The sequence below is a fragment of the Vespa velutina genome, chromosome 4 (genome assembly GCF_912470025.1).
Source record: "Vespa velutina chromosome 4, iVesVel2.1, whole genome shotgun sequence".
Taxonomy (NCBI): domain Eukaryota; kingdom Metazoa; phylum Arthropoda; class Insecta; order Hymenoptera; family Vespidae; genus Vespa; species Vespa velutina.
The window spans coordinates 9,938,960-9,958,915 of record NC_062191.1 but is presented as its reverse complement, the minus strand read 5'-3'; the positions used below and the strand labels follow the sequence as shown (position 1 = coordinate 9,958,915).

Genomic DNA, 19,956 nt, shown 5'->3' with positions numbered 1-19,956 from the left:
GAGAGAAGTTAACGAACCGGAACCTTCTCGTACGTATCGAGAATCTTCGTTAAAAGGAAAAAAACAAAAAAAAGAAAGAAAAAGAAAAAAAATAATATCGGCATTTTGCATTGAATTCATTATAGAAAATATTTAAAATTAGCTATGAGCGCGTGATCGTCAAAAGCGAAGTGCGATGGGACAGAAGGTGGTAACTCACGATATACGAATCTAACGCAACCGGTCATAAAACGATCTCGCAAAGAAGCCAAAGGGAGCAACCGGTATAAGACGATCGTTGCTCAAAAGCGCGATGAGATATCGTCGACGTATCGGGGCGCAACGATCGCGATAAATAATAATCGTTCTAGAGTGCACGATACGCGTTGGGTTTTATCGATCCGCATTTTCAATCTAACTCTCGTTCATTCAGCACCGACGTAATCGTGTTTTATGAACTCGCTTGGTCGCCCAATAAAGCGACGAGTCTGTCTGTGAGAAAAAAAAAAAAAAAAAAAAAAAAGAAAAAAGAAAATAAACGAAAATAAAAAAGAAAGAAAAAAGGATTTGTCGTTGTAAAGGAAAAAAGAAGTAGAAGGAAAGTTTTTAAAAATTAAAAAAATAAATTAAACAAAGAAAGGAAGAAAGAAAGTAAAGAAGAGCAAAAAGGGATGAAGAAAAAATAATAACGAAAAATAAAGAAAAAGAGTATGAGAAAATATGAGAGGATCGTCCTTAAAGATCGGTAAGGATCGGGTCAAGGTAAATACATATACCGAGTTTAATTCGAATCGTTTTGCGCCGTGGAAAAGGACTACCTTCTCTCTCTTTCTCTCTCTCTCTCTCTCTCTCTCTCTCTCTCCTCTTTCACTATATTTCTTTTTATTTCTTTTTAGAGCCAAGAAGCTTCCTTCGGTCGTTTAAATTAATCGCTCGTCCATACGAATTTCTCCGATCGGGAGATATTAAAATTTACATACGTTAACGAGCGCCCGAAGAACGTATTCTTTGTAGTTCGAGTGGTATATCCTTGAAAAGGGTAGTTGTGGTAGTGGTAAAGCGAGGGTGGATCGGCAACTCGACTATCAGGGGTTACCCAGCTTTACTCTGCTTATCTTTAAGACGACAAAGCGCACTTACGAGACCACCTATGCTTTACAGTCTAGAGACTCCTCGTTAATCCCTCCTTGCCGGAGGACGATCAGATCGAAGCTTACGTTTCATGGAGAGAGAGAGAGAGAGAGAGAGAGAGAGAGAGAGAGAGAGAGAGAAAGAGAGAGAGAAAGAGGGAGAAGGAGAAAGAGATAGATAGATAGAGAGAAAAAGAAAAAGAGAGAGAGAATGATAGAGGAAGGGTAAGAAAATGTGTTTTGTTTTTTTTTAGTATATTCACTACTGGCACGTCATTGCATGCGAGTCGAAGATAGGAATAGATTTCTTAAGATCGTAACCGGGTCTCAAGATCAAAGCTGCATCGAAAATCTTATGAAAACAATAACGCCTACTACATGTAACTTGAACTCGATCTTGATAACTCGTTTCTCTGCATATATATATATATATATATGTGTGTGTGTGTGTGTACATTTATACATTCACGTATAGACATCTAAATAATTCAGAATATATCAGAAAAATTGTAGCTATGATAATTTTTTAATGTATAAGTTTCGTGCATAAATTTGTTAATACTTTTATATAGAGCATAAAAATTGGATAAATTGGTCGTGCAATCGAAAATATTGTTATAGAGATATTCATTAAAAAAAAAAAAAAAAAATAAAGAAAAGAAAAGAGTATAGTCGCATATTTCTGATGTACCAATGCATAAAAGTACATAAAATTATATATATATTATAGATTGTCCGATATTATTTAATTTTGATCTATAATATTTTTTTACTTTTAATCATTTAGAAGATATAACCTGTTTCAAATGAATGGGACATCCTGTATATCTTTTTGAAGATTTAATATACCATCGAATTATGATAAACGTTAAACTACAACTATTATTATATAAACTAATTATGTTATTAAATAATAATATTAAATATAATTTAATAATAATATTATTAAAATTAAATAATATTATTAAACTAATATTATAAAATTTCTAAGTGAAAAGATCCAAATATCTAATTCCTACGAGTCGGTGTAAAAGAAAGATGAGGGATAAAGAAGGAAAGAAGAAAGAAAGGAGGTAGGAGAGGGTAATAAGAAGATACCATTCAGTGCAACGTCCGTTTTGCGCGTGCACACGTCGCAACGAATATTTGTAGCGCATCGATGACCACGACGAGATGGAATCGAAGAGAAGAATCTCTTTAGAGTCCATTCGCATGGACACGATCCCATGGGTGGTTTTCTCAGTCTCGTTGATCTCACATTTCATATTTATATTCTCATCTGCATATTACGAGAAAAAACAAGGGAATGAGAAAGGGAATGAGAAAGGGAATGAGAAGGGACCACTAAAGCGGCAAAGAGCAACCTAGGCCAATCTACTGACAGCTGGAATGCTTTAGGATTGGATTGGATTGGATTGGATTGGATTAAATTGCTCGACAGTTGTTTTGGTATACCTGTCATGTTCAACCCAATCTTCTCGATAGAGATCCTGCAAGATCCTGATCCTAAAGAATCTTCCTTCCCTTCGAGATCGGTCGGTCAGTCCGGTAGAGATCATTTTTCCACGAATAAATCGTACAAGCCCTTGTCTTCCTGACAGATATTTTATCCTTAATACATGTGTACCTAATCTTAACACATGTTTCTGATAGAACTGATCGCGCAAAAGAAAAAAATATTAACATTATTTTCGTTATATAATTCGATTTTGATATTCGAAAAACGTCGTATTATTTTCTTTTATATTATCGCAATCGCTATAGGTTCGTTAAATGCGTTTAATTGAAATCGAGACAGAGTAATGTTATTCGAACTCGTCGAATCAGTCGAATATTCAATTTCCTTAGCAGGAAACGATTGGGTGCAAATAAATGAAAAGAATATTACAGCGAACGACGATCTCAAAAAACCACAATTATTTTTCCATCGAGAACTCGTTCGGCCAGAATGAAACGTTAGATCCCTTGGTTGCACCTCTCTCTCTCTCTCTCTCTCTATCTATCTATCTATCTCTCTCTTTTTTCTCTTTCCTTCTCTCTCTCTCTCTTTCTCTCTCTCTCTCTCTCGCTCTCTCTCTTCTCTCACTTTCTCACTCTTTCATCTGACCGCGAGTGTAGCGTTACTGCGAGCAGAGGTGCACTGCACGAACCACGGTCAAAGTATTTCTTACCGATCCCGTTCCCTGAGATTTTTCGCTTCTTCTCTTCTATCCATTTATAAAATATGTTTAAAAACTCTCGACATTAATCTGGAACGATTAAACGAAGAAAAAATAAAATGAGAAAAAAAAGAAATATAAAAGAAAGCGAAATAGAATTCACGCCTTATCTGTATTTAAATTTCAATTCTATTTTAAATACTAAAAGAAGGTCCATTCTTTAACCACGTAAAGTACTTTCTACCTGTCCACTATAACAAAAAATATCGAGCGAAAGGAGAAAGGACAACAAAGAGAGAGAGAGAGAGAGAGAGAGAGAGAGAGAAAGGGAGTGAGAGAAAGAAGACTTCGACCTTAAATTCCACATCATAGGATATAATTCGAAAGAAAGTTAAATGATACGAATCGATGGATTTCTATTTAATTATTTTCAAAATGATTTTTATTATCCGACAGCAAGCAATATCCTTTAAAGAAATAAAAAGAAAAAATATCAGGGGAGTGGCTCTTATTTCGTGGATCGGACATGTCCTATCTGTTTTGTTTCGTTTTTTTTTTCTTTTTTTTTTTTTTTTTTAAGTAATTCCAAACGAGAGAAAGGATTTGCTCTAAAGAAGAGAAAGGACAGTTGGGAGAGGAGTTGTTCCCATCACTCGTCAAATTTCCTTTCTCCTATCACGAAAAATAATTAATCATTGAAACTTTTCTTCCTTACTTTTCGACTTTCGTTTCCTGGATGTGTCCATTTAAAAGTAACGTTTCCATCTTACGATATTAAATAATTTCATTTCCTTTAAGAACTATCATTAATTGATCGTATATTCTTTCATGATATAAAAATATCAAATTATTTTATTATATCGATATTGAAGAGCTTTCTATTCTTTCGATCGGTACCATGTAAGAAATTAAAACACGATCGGAGAGCTGATTGAAAATAAAATCGATTTTTAAACGAGAGAGAGAGAGAGAGAGAGAGAGAGAGAGAGAGAGAGAACTATGGAAAAGATGAAAGAAAGAATTCTTGTATATTCGAATTGCGAAAGTAAAAGAGACAATGGCTGTTAAACAGCTGTTCCCATGGATGGCACTAATCGATCAAGTCGATCGAGCGATCTAACTCGAGCGTTTTAAACTCATCGAAGTTTAAACTAAGTCGATTAAGTCGAGGAAACAAAAGTCGAAATATCCTGTTCGGATGTTCAGAATGTTCAGTGAACTTGAACATTCGATGTTGATAAAGACAGAAGGATAAGAGATATGGAAGAGAGATAAAAAGGAAAGGGGTTAGAGAGGAGGAGAGCAATGGAGTGAAGTGGAATGGAGGGAAGGGTAGGGGAATAAAAGTTGGTGAATAGAAAGAGAAGACGAGAGGAAACGTTGCTTGCCATGGTATATACCATACAAGTGTCCCACGGTGGAACTAATGGTGGTGCCATTAATATAACTTTGCCTGCGCTTAGAAGCAACCGGTGGTTTGTGTACGTACGCGTACTTTGTGCAACGGAGTGATGCATAGCGCGCTACGATCCACGGTCTTCTTAAACGTCACAATGCACGCTGCAGGATGGGGACATTAATCCTTTGCCGGCTTTAACGTTTCGTCTTCTACGCTTCTTGCTGTTTCTCTCTCTCTCTCTCTCTCTCTCTCCCTTTCTCTCTCTCTCTTTCTCTCTCATACACCTTCTATCCTCTCGTACCTATTTACCTCTGGGGTAGCCGAGAATATCGCAGCTCGAGAAGACTTGCCCTATGGTGTACGAATAAGAAGAGAATCAAGTGAGGCTGCTTCTCCGTAAGAGGATAAACGAGGAGAAACATCGTTGCTTAAGGTCCGAGAGAAAGAGAGAAAGAGAGAGAGAGAAAGAGAGAGAGAGAGAGAGAGAGAGAGAGAGAGAGAGAGAGAGAGAGAAACCCGTCGCTAGACTCTATTCAAGGAATTATAATTACTCATAAAGAGATCCTTATTACCTTAGCATTAACCGAGTACGATGATCGTTTGCTAGATCATCTTCCTTATCTATAATTCGCACGTTCTCCTTTTTATAAGTTATATTTTAGAAACCGTTTGAGAGGCGAATGTTAAACGATATTATAAAAAAAAAAAAAAAAAAAAGAAAAGAAAAAAGAAAAAAAGAGAGAAAACAAAAAACGAACGAACGAGGATTTAACAAGAGAAAAGTAAATCACTAATGTCGAATTCGAAGCGAAAGAGACTACGCTTTACGAAACGATAGGGGAGTTCTCGCGGGAGCCATCGAAGAGACGTTATCTGATCATGGTGGCGAGCAAAACCCTGGATATGGGCCTATAAACGTACAAAGCGCCTACACTTTACTCAAGACCGAATTTAATCCTCGATGAGACACCAGTCAGGAGAGGTGACATTCGACACCAAATTGAGAAGGGAGCTCTCAGATACACCAACGAGATAGACTTTGTCGAGCTTTCGGCACGACATCGTCGTCGCGAATCGACCGTAAAGAGAGATGCTGAGAAAAAGAGACGGAGACGGTCATCCGTTTCGGTGGCACTGCAAAGAAAAAAAAGCTAAAGAAACAAAAAAAAAAAAGATAAAAGAAAAAGAAAAAAGAAAAAAGAAAAAAAAAGAATATACCAAACAAAAATTCTTCATCGATTTAGTCGACGAGCATATGTTCTTTCACCTTTTTTTTACAATCTCACAGAGGATTATTGCTATTCAAGAAACGATGCTTATCGGTATTAAATAGTGTTTCGTACTGTCTTTGAGACACGAATAGACGGATATAAGTTCCGTAGTCCTTCCGGTCGAAGGACTCAATATGAATACGTAAGAAACCCCTTGGAAGTCCTTCACAGACCTTGGCGTCTCTGTAATAAATTCTTTCGAAAGGATAAACAAAAAAGAAACAAAGAAATAAATTAATTAATTAAAAAAAAGAAAAAAATCTGAATAAACGGTCGATATGAGAATAGTATTATTAAACAAAAATAGAAAGAAAGAGAGAGAAAGAGAGAGAGAAAAAATTCTCTAAACATGCGAGGCGTCGTCTTAAACGGTAATATGTCTTGCTAATGATAGCCTTAATATTTTGACGGGATCGTTTCGCACGTAGAGAGGATCGTTCGTCGAAGCGCATCTCCATAATAATTCGCTCTTCGAAAAACGAAGGCCCTCGGCAATTACTCCTCGTGCAGCCTTCCAGGTAACGCGATGCATCCCAATTTGGCAATTTCCATCGTAGCTTGGATCGTAAGACAGGTAAGAAAGAACTTATCACGCTAAGGATAATTACGTCTCGGGCCTCGAAGCCACTTGCCTTCGTCCGTGTATACACGGACGCATATTTAGATAAAATATTCTTACGCGGACCTATATCTTCGTCGAAACGATCGAATCTCGTATCAACCTTGGTAAAAGCAATTTAACGTACCTTGATTCGCGTTGATCGCACGAGCGAAGGCCGATAAAAAAAGAAAAAAGAAAAAAGAAGAAAAAAGGAAGAAAGAGAAAAAAAAAAGAGCCACGATTGTGCCATGTTTTACGTGCAATCTCTGATAATTCCGTTAATTGACTATCCGACATTTTTTTCTTTCTTTCTTTCTTTCTTTCTTTCATTTCTTTCTTTCTTTTTTTTTTTTTTTTTTTTTTTTCTTTCTTGAGATATTAATGCCTACGCAAAATTTAAATGTTAATCATTTTCGTCGTGCAACCTTTTGAAATTTTCAATATTTTATCTTGAATCAAATCCTTGAAGTATTTCGAGATAAGACGACGATAAAAGTACAAAATAATTGAATATACAATATACAGAGAGAGAAAGAGAGAGAGAGAGATAGAGAGAGAGAGAGAGAGAGAGAGAAAGAGAAAAAGAGTAGGTACTAAACACTGTTATATACCTGTACACACAGCATGGTAAATGTCTGCGTGTTTGTTCGAAAGAGACAGTGGTATCTGATATAGCGGTACACAATACTCGAGATCAGTTAATTGGAACGCTCCCGACAAGAGGGTTGCTCCCTCGGTGAGGAAGAGGAACAATGCCTAATAGCATCCATCTCAACCATCATCGATCATTAATCAGTGCTCTCAAAGAAATTCCAAAGGTATCGTCCCAACAGTTGCGCACTTGGTACCGTCCTAAGAAAAAGAAGAATAAGAAGAAAAATAAAGGACGTGTACGACGTCCCATAGAGAGAAACTCATAACGCCGAATGATTTTGCTATAAGACTTGTTACTCCCTGCCGTGCCATTACAAGAGAATTTCACGAACGGAAATCTGCTACGATTCATTGCACTTTCATTAACCACGATCGCGATTCTTACTGAATGATCGTGATGGTTGTTTTATTTAAACTTATCCTTTTTTCCATTCCTCATGGTATCTCGATTTCTATATCGTATTTTATACACACAGATATAGATATATCAACTATAAATGTAAAGAGAGAAAGAGGGAAGGAGAGGGAAAGAGCGATATTAAAGATATAAGCGATTTAAGGAAACTATCTGAACGAGACTTTCTAGAAATTTTCTAAAATGTAGATAAATAGAAAAATAGCTGATTCTATAGTTTAGGACTAGGGATATTATACACACACACACACACACACACACACACATATATATATATATATATATATATAGTGCATAGATAGGTATATTGTATGATTGTGTGTTGTGTAGGCATACTTAGCCGTAACTGCAACGAATACAAATTGCACCAACCGTCCGACGATCGTAATGCCTCACGAACGGCACAGAAAATACATATTCATCTTGGGTCGGCTTAACGCTGGCACACGCCGCTACGACTCGATATATTATAATGAACCTACGCAAACAGCCGAGCCTTATAATACCGTATACCAGGCGTATACATTTAATGTGTGTTACGTGTGTATGTGTAGCGTTATCTAAGCGGAATAGCTGCGAGCACGAAGAGATGGCTTTGATTGCTCTTCACTCCCCACCACTATCGACTTCAAGAGCCCTCTCCCTCGAAAGGTAGACACGCAAGCGTATTCATTGTACCGCAAGGTCATTGATCCCAAACTATGCATTAATGGGACCATTGTTTTCTATCTTTTTAATCCCATAGGGTCGCGTCCTCTACGGGACATATTCTTGAGAATCGATGATCAAGTTCGAACAATTGTTTCCGGCGATGAGTCATCCCTTTTGCTCATCCTTTGAATCATGCGATTTATCGAAATACGTTTATAATGTATCAAATATTATATTTTATCTATTTTCCCATTTAGTTATATAGATACAGTTCTTTTTTTTTTTTCTTTTTATATATCTTTTATTTTCTATCTCGTCCTCATTTTCTTATAACTTTCTAATGTCGAAAATTTAGAATTTTGTTAAACATTACCAAATGGATTAAATTCGAGGCCTTCAGATGAGTACAAATGTATATACATATATATATATATATATATATATATATATATATATATATCCTTTTCATAGACGAGCCAAGGTGAAAAGTTTTTCGAACAATTACCAACTCTCATGCAAACGACATGAGATCACGTTTAATCGATTGGTACAATAGAAAACGCGTCGCGTTTACAAAGGAAATCATTGGATTATCCTATTAGAAGATTCTATCTGCATTGTAAATATCTGGATAGATCTTGAATCCACGTGATCCTCTTTAACGTCCTTCGCTTTGTTTATATCGTTAAGTTTATTTATGAACAACGGAAACTCAAAATATCTCTTTATAATACTTTAAACAAAAATTTTGCTTTTACTGTGTGCATGCGTGTGTGACGATTACAATAATTATAGTAAATGGTAGGTAGAGAGTGGAGAAGATTTAGCATTGTTACAAAAAAAAAGAAAAGAAAAAAAAAAAGAAAAAACGGAAGTGGGTGCTACTTCCGTATCCTGTTTGCACCCACGAGAGATAATTTTGATTCTTCATCGAAGTTAACTGAATTATCCGAAAATGAAACGTTTGAATTGCGGACTCGTGAATATTAGAAAATTATAATATCAAATAATTTTTCTACGTGATAGATAAAATCAATGATAATAATTCTTCTTCTATTGCGTATACAATACATATTTATGTAAATATATTCATGACATTAGTAAATATATGACGAATGCAATATTCCTAACATTGATATTCATACGTATGTATCTATGTACGTTACGTTAGAAATATACATTCGGGACGCAACCGCACGACGGATCTTAAATACATAATGATATATAATAATGGATTATTGATAAAATATCGATTAAATTATTCTTAACGTAAATCGTACGAGAAGAACTAGGTATGTACGTATAAATATACAATTGATATGCGTGGAAATTAAAATTGAAACTAAACATTGATATTATCAAGATCGAGTGATTATGAGGAATCGATAGACTGAAATGAAAAATATAAATTTATAAATATTTCATATATCTTTGTTTATCGAAACAAACGTCGGGATCAATTTCTCGTAGAGTTATAAATCTAAAGACGAAGTCTGTTAAGACAAGCTTGGCCCCCTTCCAGTGTCAGTTCTTTATATCTCGAGTCAGAAGCGTTCACACAAAAGCGTTCCTGGATAGTTCGAGGGTGAAAGGAGGCAAGAGTGTCTTTCTCTCGGAATAACGAGCTCCCATGTAGCACGTCGCTTATTTTCTAGGAGCGGTCATCCGTTTCTGCGGCCGTTGGAATTATATTGCGCGTTGGCTGAGGAAGACAGTTGGTTCAAGTAGAGAATACGGGAGTAGTAGTCGAGATGATCCTTCTAACAAGTAAGACGACACGAGAGAGAAGGAATCATCGATCATGGATCAGTCACATAGCTAGAGCAAAGGATCTCTATGTAATGTACTGTGTTATATTTGTTCAAAAACGATAAGAGAGAAAATGAAATTCTCTTGAAATGATGATTAACATAGTAGATATGAGTGAATTTTATTTTTAGATATGATGAATTTTCAAATCACATCTAGATATGTATCTCTAGATACATATCTAGATATATATGTATATAATTTATCTGACATGTATTATCAAACGTTATTATTAAACGATCTGAATCATCATGGTTAGTTAATCGTCTTAAATCATTAAACAAGTAATTCCCAAATTTTCTTATCTATTCGAAATAAGAAGATGTAAATGGGATAGGTAGATTCTCTCGAGATGATATTACCATATTCACGAGACTTCTATCTCGTGGAAGTCAATGTCAGGGACGACTCTGCGATGGGCAACGTGCGACCGAGCCCCTGGGCAACGTGAGAGACGATCCAAAGAGAGAACCTTGAAGGATGTCAGTGTCAGGGTCCAGTCAGGCCCCGGGCGACAACGAAACCAGTTCGCAGTCACGTGCCTTCCCAGTACCGCGGTCGTCGTTTTGAAACAATATTAATGGCCGTCGGCTGTGTATTAACCGCGGTCTTATAGTGTCCGAGTGAATGACCGATCGGTAAAAGTATACATCTAAATACTTTTCGAAGGATCTTCAAAGAAGATTTCGTGTTAAATCAAAAATAGATCAAAATTATGAAAATTATTATCGAAACGATAAAACGACGTTTGTCGCTGAATTAGTATATCTGATTTATTATATATCTAAATATTTTCGATCATCCTATCCCTCTCCTTACCCATCTATCTTTCCCAATCCTCTACATGGTGAAAAGTAATTCGATTTGGTATTCGTACGCGACGGGAGATCCAAGAAAAACGATTAATTATCTCGAAGATTAAATCGAGAGCACTCGTCACGCCTCCGTGAAAACATGGAGCGCTAATAGAGCGAAGACTCAGGGTGATTTCACCGACAGCTCGAATCTCCCTAACGTACCGACCAATCGCAAGAACGTCTGACGTGCGTGCCTGAGCCGTGACGTTTTACGAGCGGTACGGCACGAAACCGCACCGAGATAAATCTACCTCTTCACCTCCCTCCTCCATCATTCCCTCTCTCTCTCTCTTTCTTTCTCTTTTACCTGAGCTATTAAAGCCCTCGAATACAGAGTGACGACGCTTAATGAAAGTACGCTTGAAGAAAGTGAGCGTACTTTGGGAGCATGAATTTGTCTTTCGTGCTCGACAACCGTAACGAAATGAAAGATTAAAAAGACTATTGTATTATTTTTTTTTCTTTTTTTTCTTTAATCTATTACTCTAATTGATAAATAGATTTCTCTAGTATTCAATCCCAAAGTTTCTATTAAAAAATGGATTTATATATATATATATATATATATATATATATATATATATATATATATATATATATGGAGAGAGAGAAAGAGAGAGAGAATTTCCATTTATTTCGTCTAATCATAGAATTTTCTATATACATAGGTACGTATCTAATCTTTGCGGTATTAGATAAGATTAGGAACTTACAAATCCGGAAATGTAAAATCCATGAAGCGTTGAAGATCTTGCCGATCGCGCTTTCGATAGTTTGGATAACGATCTTAGCTGTCCAAGAAGACTCACGGTTGCTCCGCCGTTCTCGTGCGAATTCCCTTCGTTGGATGTGCCAGAGAAAAAGAGAATATATATTCGCCGGCACGATGCATCCTACTTTCGCTCGAGCTATCGTTCCCCTACGCGTTCTGCACACGACTCACGAACTCACACGCGCTCGCACACGCACGCACGAACGCACGAACGCACGAACGCACGAACGCACGCGGCTTCTTCTCTTCATGAGATAGCCAGGAGTCGAGGGAATCGCCGAGAAATTCCATCGCGAAGAGCGCGCGCGCGCACACGCGCACGCACCCATCCTTCTTCTATCCGTAAAATACGCCTCGAATTCACTCGCAAAGAACAGACTTTCTCACAAGTATTGGTATAGGTATATATACATATACATATACATATATATATATATATATATATATATATTATACATATATTATATATATACACATATATATGTGTATATGTACATATGTGTTAGTATACGCTTTTATATATTGTACAGTTACATAAAGAGACAGTGAGAAAAAAATGTTAAGAAGCTGGCACCAACGAAAAAAAAGTCTCTTCGATCGCCGTTCAAGATCTTTCGGGCATCCGTCTACCTGTCTTTGAGTCACGGAGAGGAAAGATCGAAGGTCCATGATGGTTTCTCTCTTACGGCGAGGGCCTCTCGCGTGTAACGCTACTCCATCACTGCCATGGCCTGCCGATAGCGAAACTAAACGCAGTGTTTATGTACCTGTTTGTCGGCTAACGCCAGCTAAGCCAGAGAGTAACAAATTTTTTTCACTTCGAGACATTCATTCCTTCCTACCCTCCGTGACTCTATCCTCTAGTTCCTTTTATTTCTTATCTTAACTTTAATTGTTTCTCTCACGACGATAAGGAGTTTGAAATGGAACCTTGGGGCGGTGAAAGGAAGGTAAAAAAAAAAGAAAAAAAAGAAGAAAAAAGAAAGGAAAAAAAAAGAAACAAAAAAGAAAATAAGAAGAAGAAGAAGAAGAATCGGACATCATTCTCAATCTTTTCTCTTCTCGATAAAGACGGTCGTCCAAATGTCGCGAAGCGAATCCTCGACTACCAGTAATCGCGATGCGATTAAAGTCAGGTAAAAAGCTCTATCTCGCAGAGGCAGCCTCATAGCAGGACGATCGTTACAGGGATTTTCAACAAAAGGAACCTATTAGGGGACTCGAGGATCTTATCGAAAAGCCATGGAGAAAACGATAACCAACGGGCTACCAGTAATCCCATTCGAAGCTCTTGGACTTCTGCTTTAAGCGTGCCTTAAGCGCAAATTCCTGTTTCTCGAACTAACACGACCGACAGCGGTGTAATTCTACGAACCGCAAGAACAACGTAACACGTACACCAGCTAGTGCTCTACACCAGATCCTGATTCAGTATACTAGACTAAGCCAGATAGGGAACGAGTCTTCTTTCTCTTCTTGTTCTTCTTCTAACTTCCTTCTCTTCCTTTTCTACTTCCTCCTTTTCCTCCTCTCTCTAGCCGATTTTTCTATTCTCGCTAACTCTAAGAAAGAAAGAGAGAGAAAGAGAGAAAGAGAGAGAGAGAGAGAGAGAGAGAGAGAGATAAAGAGAGTCCAAGAAGAGACACTGATGCAGCTTAGTAGGTACTTGATGATGGTGGTGGTGGTGCTCTGAAAGGCGACCACGAACTTACTCCTTGAGAGACTTCCTTTGGTCTAGCGAGGAAACTCCGAGTCAATTTTACTCATTAAGGCTAGATTCCTGCACGGAGGACAACATGAATACCGTGGAGAGACTAGATCCCATGCAGGGATAGCTTCGTTTCTATGCCGTAAACAGGACATAGGAAACGATATCGTCTTGAGAGTCACGTGAATTGAGTTTCTTGCTCTTAACCACTCCACGGTTTAGGAGCCACCTGGCAAAACTTCCCTGTTGCATGCGAATACCCTCCGGTATAACGTCGGAGATAGATTTTAATCTCTACCAGCGAATTCTAAAGATAAAATCTTCGAGGTAAGGGCCGATGTCTTTCAATTCCGATAAGAACCTAACGATTTTTTATAGCATTTTGAAATATTTCTATCGTAATATATATATGATAATAAACAAGCAAATACATTTATTTAGAATAAATTACTAAATAATTCATGGTGAACGTTTTCGTAAAAAAAAAAAAACCAAAAGAAAAAAAAGAAAATAACAAATTCTCCTATGAAAACTATAAGGAATGAGTACGTAGATCCTGTTGAATAACACGTGCAGATTCCTACCAGAAAAAGATTCACATTATAGGAACATGGAGAAGCCTGTAAACGATAACCGGAACAACCATAAAAACAGAGTTAAATAATAGAAGTCGAAATCGATGAAGTTGACTGGGTAATAGGCCCACCGTGAACTTTACTCGTAAGGAACGAACTCTGTTCGTGGTAAAAGGGCTCGTAGAGAAAGGGTTGTAGAGATCCCGAGACCGGATATCTTGAGAGGTTCGAAACTTGTGCCATAAAAAGAACGATAAACGATATCGTCCGAATTAAGATTAACCTTCTTTTTGTATAATACCCAAGGATCCTGGGAGATGAGAGGAAGAGATTGGGAGAGAGGAGGAGAGTGAGGGAAAGGAAGCTACGTACGATTATTTCAACAAAAAACACGTGTTTCCGAATAAATTTTAAGAGAATTCTTAAATTATAAGTGAAAGTAAATAAATAAGGAAAATAACAATAATCCCAGAAATAGGTAGATAATTCGAAACAGGTGTTCAATAGAAATATCGTTCTCGATCGTTTTTACACCTACGCTGCGAGTGTAGACGTTCTGGTGGTTCTTGTCTGTGCAATTCCGTTCGATAGGAATGGGAAGCCTCTATGCTCGATGTATCGCGATAAACTCGGTGCTAGGGAGCTCTACGCTCGTAGATTCAAGCGGGAGCATTTCGTCGGTAGGTGGAAGCATTTCCGAAGCAGTAGAAGGCTTCTCTGGAAGCGTACATTGAAAGAAAGAAAGACAGAGAGAAAGAGAGAAAGAAAGAGAGAGAGAGAGAGAGAGAGAGAGAGAGAAAGAGAAAGAAAGAGAGAGAAAGAGAAAGAAAGAAAGAGTACCGAGATCGTTAGATAGGACGTACCTAGAAATCTCGGGAGTCCAGTGTTGCACTATAAACCACGCGCAGAAAAAGCTGGATGGCAAGTTGTTCGACGTTGCGAGCGAGATCGCAGCGCATCGACTTTGGGCTCTCGACTTCTCTGATGAAAGTCGATAGTACTGGGGTATACGCTCGAGTAAGAATAACGTTCGATAATGGGTGCTCCGTTGAGGGCCATCGAGCCGTACCCTCTTCTTCTTCTTCTTCTTCTTCTTCTTCTTCTTTTCTCTTCTCTTCTTCTTCTTTTTCTTTTTCTTCTTTTTATTCCTTTGCTTCACCATTTCTTCTTCGTCTCTTTCGTTCTTCTTCCAGGAAAGAAAATACTCGTTGCAAGTAGTATGCTCCGATCGCCGATTTTCTTCGGTCTCCTTGCTTTTTATTGCGCTCGCGAGAAGAAAGGCAAAAACATTTTCTGAGAAACAGGAGATCGTAAGACGTTTGTAAGTACATTGACTTCAATAAAACTCGGTCGATTTCTCGCGTTTTAAGGAATGTAATCATATAAAGTAAGACAATCAACAATTTCTCACGTCATGATTTTCGATTTTATATTAGATATAGCTATAATTATCTTACAGATATATATATATATATATATATATATATATATTTATTTATTTACTTGATATTAAAAGTTCATCTATGATCAACGATATCACGTCTCATTTTGTACGATCTCACATCGTTCTATTCCTAAGGAATAATCATTCGTTAATAAGACGCGAAGTAAGCAATTAGATACCTTAAATGGTGTAGGCTAATACCAAGGGGGTTTCCTCCCTTGAGTCGGCCGTCTTAATTGCATAGCGCGAAGGTCGAAGTCTTAATTGCCAAGAACGGAGTTAACTCTGGAAGATCCTCATCTTGCCATCTAGAAAGCTGATCGCTAGATATACAGCTACCTTTTATATTTTAACAAGACCCTTAGAACTATCCATTCCCTTTCCCCCCCCCCCCCCTCTCTCTCTCTCTCTCTGTCTTTCACTCTTACACTCTTTTTCTTCCTCTCTTTCTCCCTCTTTCTAGTGGTCTTAATTACCTACGAAAAATTAGAGGCGTTCGATTGCAAAACGCTTATCAGATTTCTTCTCGACTTGTCTACGGCTTAAGGGCTTGCGTGTTCGCTTTAGACGAACGTCTACAGATGCATTTAGAAACCTGAGGAAGGAACGTTTTACTACGTTCTCCTACGGTTTCGAAGAGTATCTCCGAAGTATCATTTTACAACATCACAAATCTATCATTATCGACGATCATCAATGATAATAAAATAAAAAAGATTCTGATCCGGATCTATTGCAAAAAAAAAAAAAAAAAAAGAAAAAAATGGAGGAAAAGAACTTTTTGCATGCCAGGCAAGAAAGAATTTAAAAGAACGAAGCGTCAACGATACCCGACGTCCAAGAGTCTGAAATAAGAATTTCTCGTTGAGTATTTAAGATGCAGGCAGCATTCGAACGAAGATCTTCTCTGTTATGTCATGTTCGTGCTTACAAGTGGGCCACACGATGGCCATTTCGCTTTCTCTCTCTCTCTCTCTCTCTCTCTCGTCGTCACCTTCTTCCTTTTTTACATCGACAAGGTCGATCGAGACACTTGGAAAAAAAGAAAAAAAAAAAATACGCGTAACTAATCACGAAATTAATAATAACATTGTCAGACTATAGATATATAAATACGATAAATATTTATCAAAATGTTAAATCGCAATGTAAATGTTGCAAATTAAATTTGTGAAAAATCTGTTAGCTTGGTTGAAGTTAACGCGGCATACGTTCCTTTCTGCAAGTAGAAACTTTCCAAGATGAACGAAGGTAGATGGATCGATTATCTCGGTAGTTCGTGGATCAAATAGCCGATAGACTCCTACCAGTTACTCCTCTCCTCTTTTCTTTCTTATTCTCTCCTCTCCTCGCCCCTCTTTTTATCGACATCATCGTAGCTTCCACTCGCCCCCTTTATTTGGTTACTCGCTTCTTATCTCCAACGATCCTCGATTCATGATGTCGGCGTTATTACTACATAGCCGAATAATCGTCCATCGACCGTAGAACGAGTCGAACAACAATGTGATAGACGTAACTCGTGACCTCAAACACTAACGAGACGACGTCGCCTGTCATAAAAGAAAGAGAACAGAAGTGCGAGAGAGAAAGAGAGAGGTGGGGGGAAGGAGACAAAGAGGCAAAGAGAAAACATCTATGGACGTGTTCGTGTACCGATGTAATCGGCTCGTTGTTGTCCGTAAATTGGATTCGATGATAGAGGACTTTTGGTATTGTCTACCTGTATCAAAACAAAATACATATAAGTACGTATATATGTAAGTACGTTAGTCACGACTTACTATAAGTTACAACGCACTATTACAGCAGATATATCAAATAAGAAAACTTCTTTTTCTTCTTCTTCCTTCTTCTTCTCCTTCTTCTTCTTCTTCTTCTTCTTTTGAGGCGCGTAAATCATCGTTAATAAGCGACCATTGTGAAAGCCGTCGATCGCAATTTGAACGAAAAAAAATTTTATCTACCGACTTATAAAAAGAAAAAAAAAAAAAAAAAGAAAAAAAAGAAAAGAAAAAAAAAGCAAAATTATAAAGAAGTGAAAAAATCGTTGATCGTAGATGGAATTTCAATCGACATTATCCTGCCGGACGATGAACGATGATCGCATTGTCAAGAGGAACGGGGCGTTTTCCAACATGGGATCATAATCCCATTGTAAAGTGAAATGGTTTTCGTTGGTCGACCCCAACTGTGTGTGCTAGCGCGAGAACAATGAGACAAAGGGAATGCGTGGGATTAGGACAGGGGTGGTGAAGGATGGTACACAGAAGAAGAAACGGTAATTTGGCCCTCCCCATGTTGTCCCTGTGACTCCTACTACATCGCTATTTCGTGTTCTCCCCAGTCAGCCCGTAAATCAAATCGCGTGGGCGCACCTTTGAAGGAAACGAAATGAGGACCCCTCTTGATATTCCTCTTCCTAACCTCGTCACACGACCAAACTTTAACGGCATGGATTTTAATTACCTCACGTTAAGTATAATTACCGAAAGCATATCGCTAATTCGTAAAGCTTTCGAGAATGATTAGAAACGATTCGTTCGAAAGAGATCGTTTCTTTTATTTTCTTTTTTTTTTTCCTTAGATTCAAACAATTTGATTTTAAATGATTGTTCATTAGTTATCTTTCTTCAGATCCAATAGGCATTATTTTGTGAAAGTAAATGAGAATTCGTGAAGCCGTTTGTATCTTATACATCATCCTCAATTATAGCCTACAATTTTCGTATCATTTTCGGTTCGATTTCGATACTTTTTGGTCTACCGAACCACAATACGCTCCAGATCTTAGCGGTTTGATATCGATAACGAGTTAGAAATCATGTCTTGTTGAGAAGAGAAAAACGATACCGAAAGCTGAAAGCCAGAGTGTACATTTAACAAATGCGATCGAATGAATTGGCCACCAAATCATTCGCTAAGATTTTTTCCCTTCTTTTTTTATTCCCACTTTTTTCTTCTTCTTTATCTTTTTTTCTTCTTTTTCCACTCTCTGCAAGTTTCGCACTGCTACGAGAACGAATGACACGTTGGATCGCGAATCGTTCGACGACTTTGATAAATCGTTTTGAGTACCGAGTACCGATACCAAGCCACTTTCCCCTGTCGTTTTAATGGCTTGATAAATGCATTCGAATGCCCTTCCATCGTGCAGATGCACTCAGAGATTGTGTCGCTGAGGAAGATACTACCGGGCTTATAAGCCGAGCATTGAGATCATTATGTTGAAAATAAATATCTTTTGTAAAACGTTACGTTACCACACGTTAATTCCAAGAAAGGAATAAGTATTAATCATTAATAAGAAGGTAGAGTAATATTGATGGAATGTCGTAATAGAATGTCGTAATAGAATTTTGTTTACTATCATACCTACTTATCTTGTTTTTTTTATTTTTCTTTGTTTCCGTATTTTTCTTTTTTTCTTTGTTTTTTTTTTTTTCTTTTCTTTTTTCGATCGACTATCGATATATAGAAAAAAAATTCATTCCCGCCAAGGATAAGTCTCGAAATAAGTTCCATGGTCATGGTCGAGATCGTAGAACGAATAATCGACACGCGAGCATGATCGACGACGCGAATAAAATCACGCTGTATGATACGCGAGTGGTCACTAGGGTAGGTTGGAGATCTCGAAGGAGAGTAGCTCGAGAATCATTGAACGTACAGACCCCCGGCGAGGTGGTGAATAACGATTGGACGCCTACGTGCGTGTATCAGAGAAGACTTCCTTTCTCTTTCTCGTTTTTGAAGGGAGGAAGAAAGAGGAAGAGAGAGAGAGAGAGAGAAAGAGAAAGAGAGAGAGAGAGAGAGAGAGAGAGAGAGAAAAGAAATAAAGAAAGAAAGAGATAGAAAGAGCAACCAAGTCCAGCTCAAAGTCAGCGACTGACTTTACAACGACATTCAATTTCACCACGAGAAAATATTGCTGGCAAGCCGAAAGCAACAACTCGAATGCTACAACCCCCATCCCCCGTAAGGCAATTTACTCATCGACCATGCAAAATTCTCTTTTCTTCTTTGCCTGCCAACCTCTTCCCCCTTTCCCATTCCCCCTATCCCTTTCGCCCTTTCTCTACACCACCTCCACGCCATCCTCCTTCTTTTCTTTTCTTTTCTTTTTCTTCTTTTACTCGCGCGTAAAACGTAATGACCCTTCCGACTTCACCAAGTGAATCCCATAATAGTCGTAACGTACTGAGCCCTCAGCTTGGGTCATCCGTCCAATTATCTGAACGTCTTATTGTATATCTCGTGGACATTTGAACGTCCCTATGTTCAAAGAGATTCACCCTCTCTCCATTCTCTCTTACGACGTTTCTACTATCTCACGGAAACATCGTAAAACTCGATCACGATTTATGGCTCATTGTATTTCACGCGAACGAACTCTAGCGAGCGAGCGATCATGCGATCTTATATTCTCAATAATTATCATCTTTGTCCTTCGATATAGGTAAGTTGATCTTAAAAATCAAAAAGCCGTCTACCTATATACATTCTGATGATTATTATTGAATTAAATGATT

The 19,956-nt window shown here is 37.8% G+C and overlaps 1 protein-coding gene and 2 long non-coding RNA genes across 5 annotated transcripts in view; 1 reads left to right on the top strand and 2 right to left on the bottom strand.

The window, feature by feature from the left end:
• Window positions 1-11,905, bottom strand: part of LOC124948326 — a 46,501-nt gene extending 34,596 nt beyond the window's left edge. The window contains exon 1 of the long non-coding RNA XR_007100672.1: window positions 11,639-11,905. This is a non-coding gene — a long non-coding RNA (uncharacterized LOC124948326). The remainder of the gene's footprint in view (window positions 1-11,638) is intronic.
• Window positions 1-19,956, bottom strand: part of LOC124948311 (serine-rich adhesin for platelets-like) — a 131,313-nt gene that overhangs the window by 100,362 nt on the left and 10,995 nt on the right. The window lies entirely within an intron of this gene.
• LOC124948330 lies at window positions 16,398-18,802 on the top strand. Its single transcript, XR_007100679.1, has 2 exons — window positions 16,398-17,172; window positions 17,485-18,802. It is a non-coding gene; the product is annotated as an uncharacterized LOC124948330 (long non-coding RNA).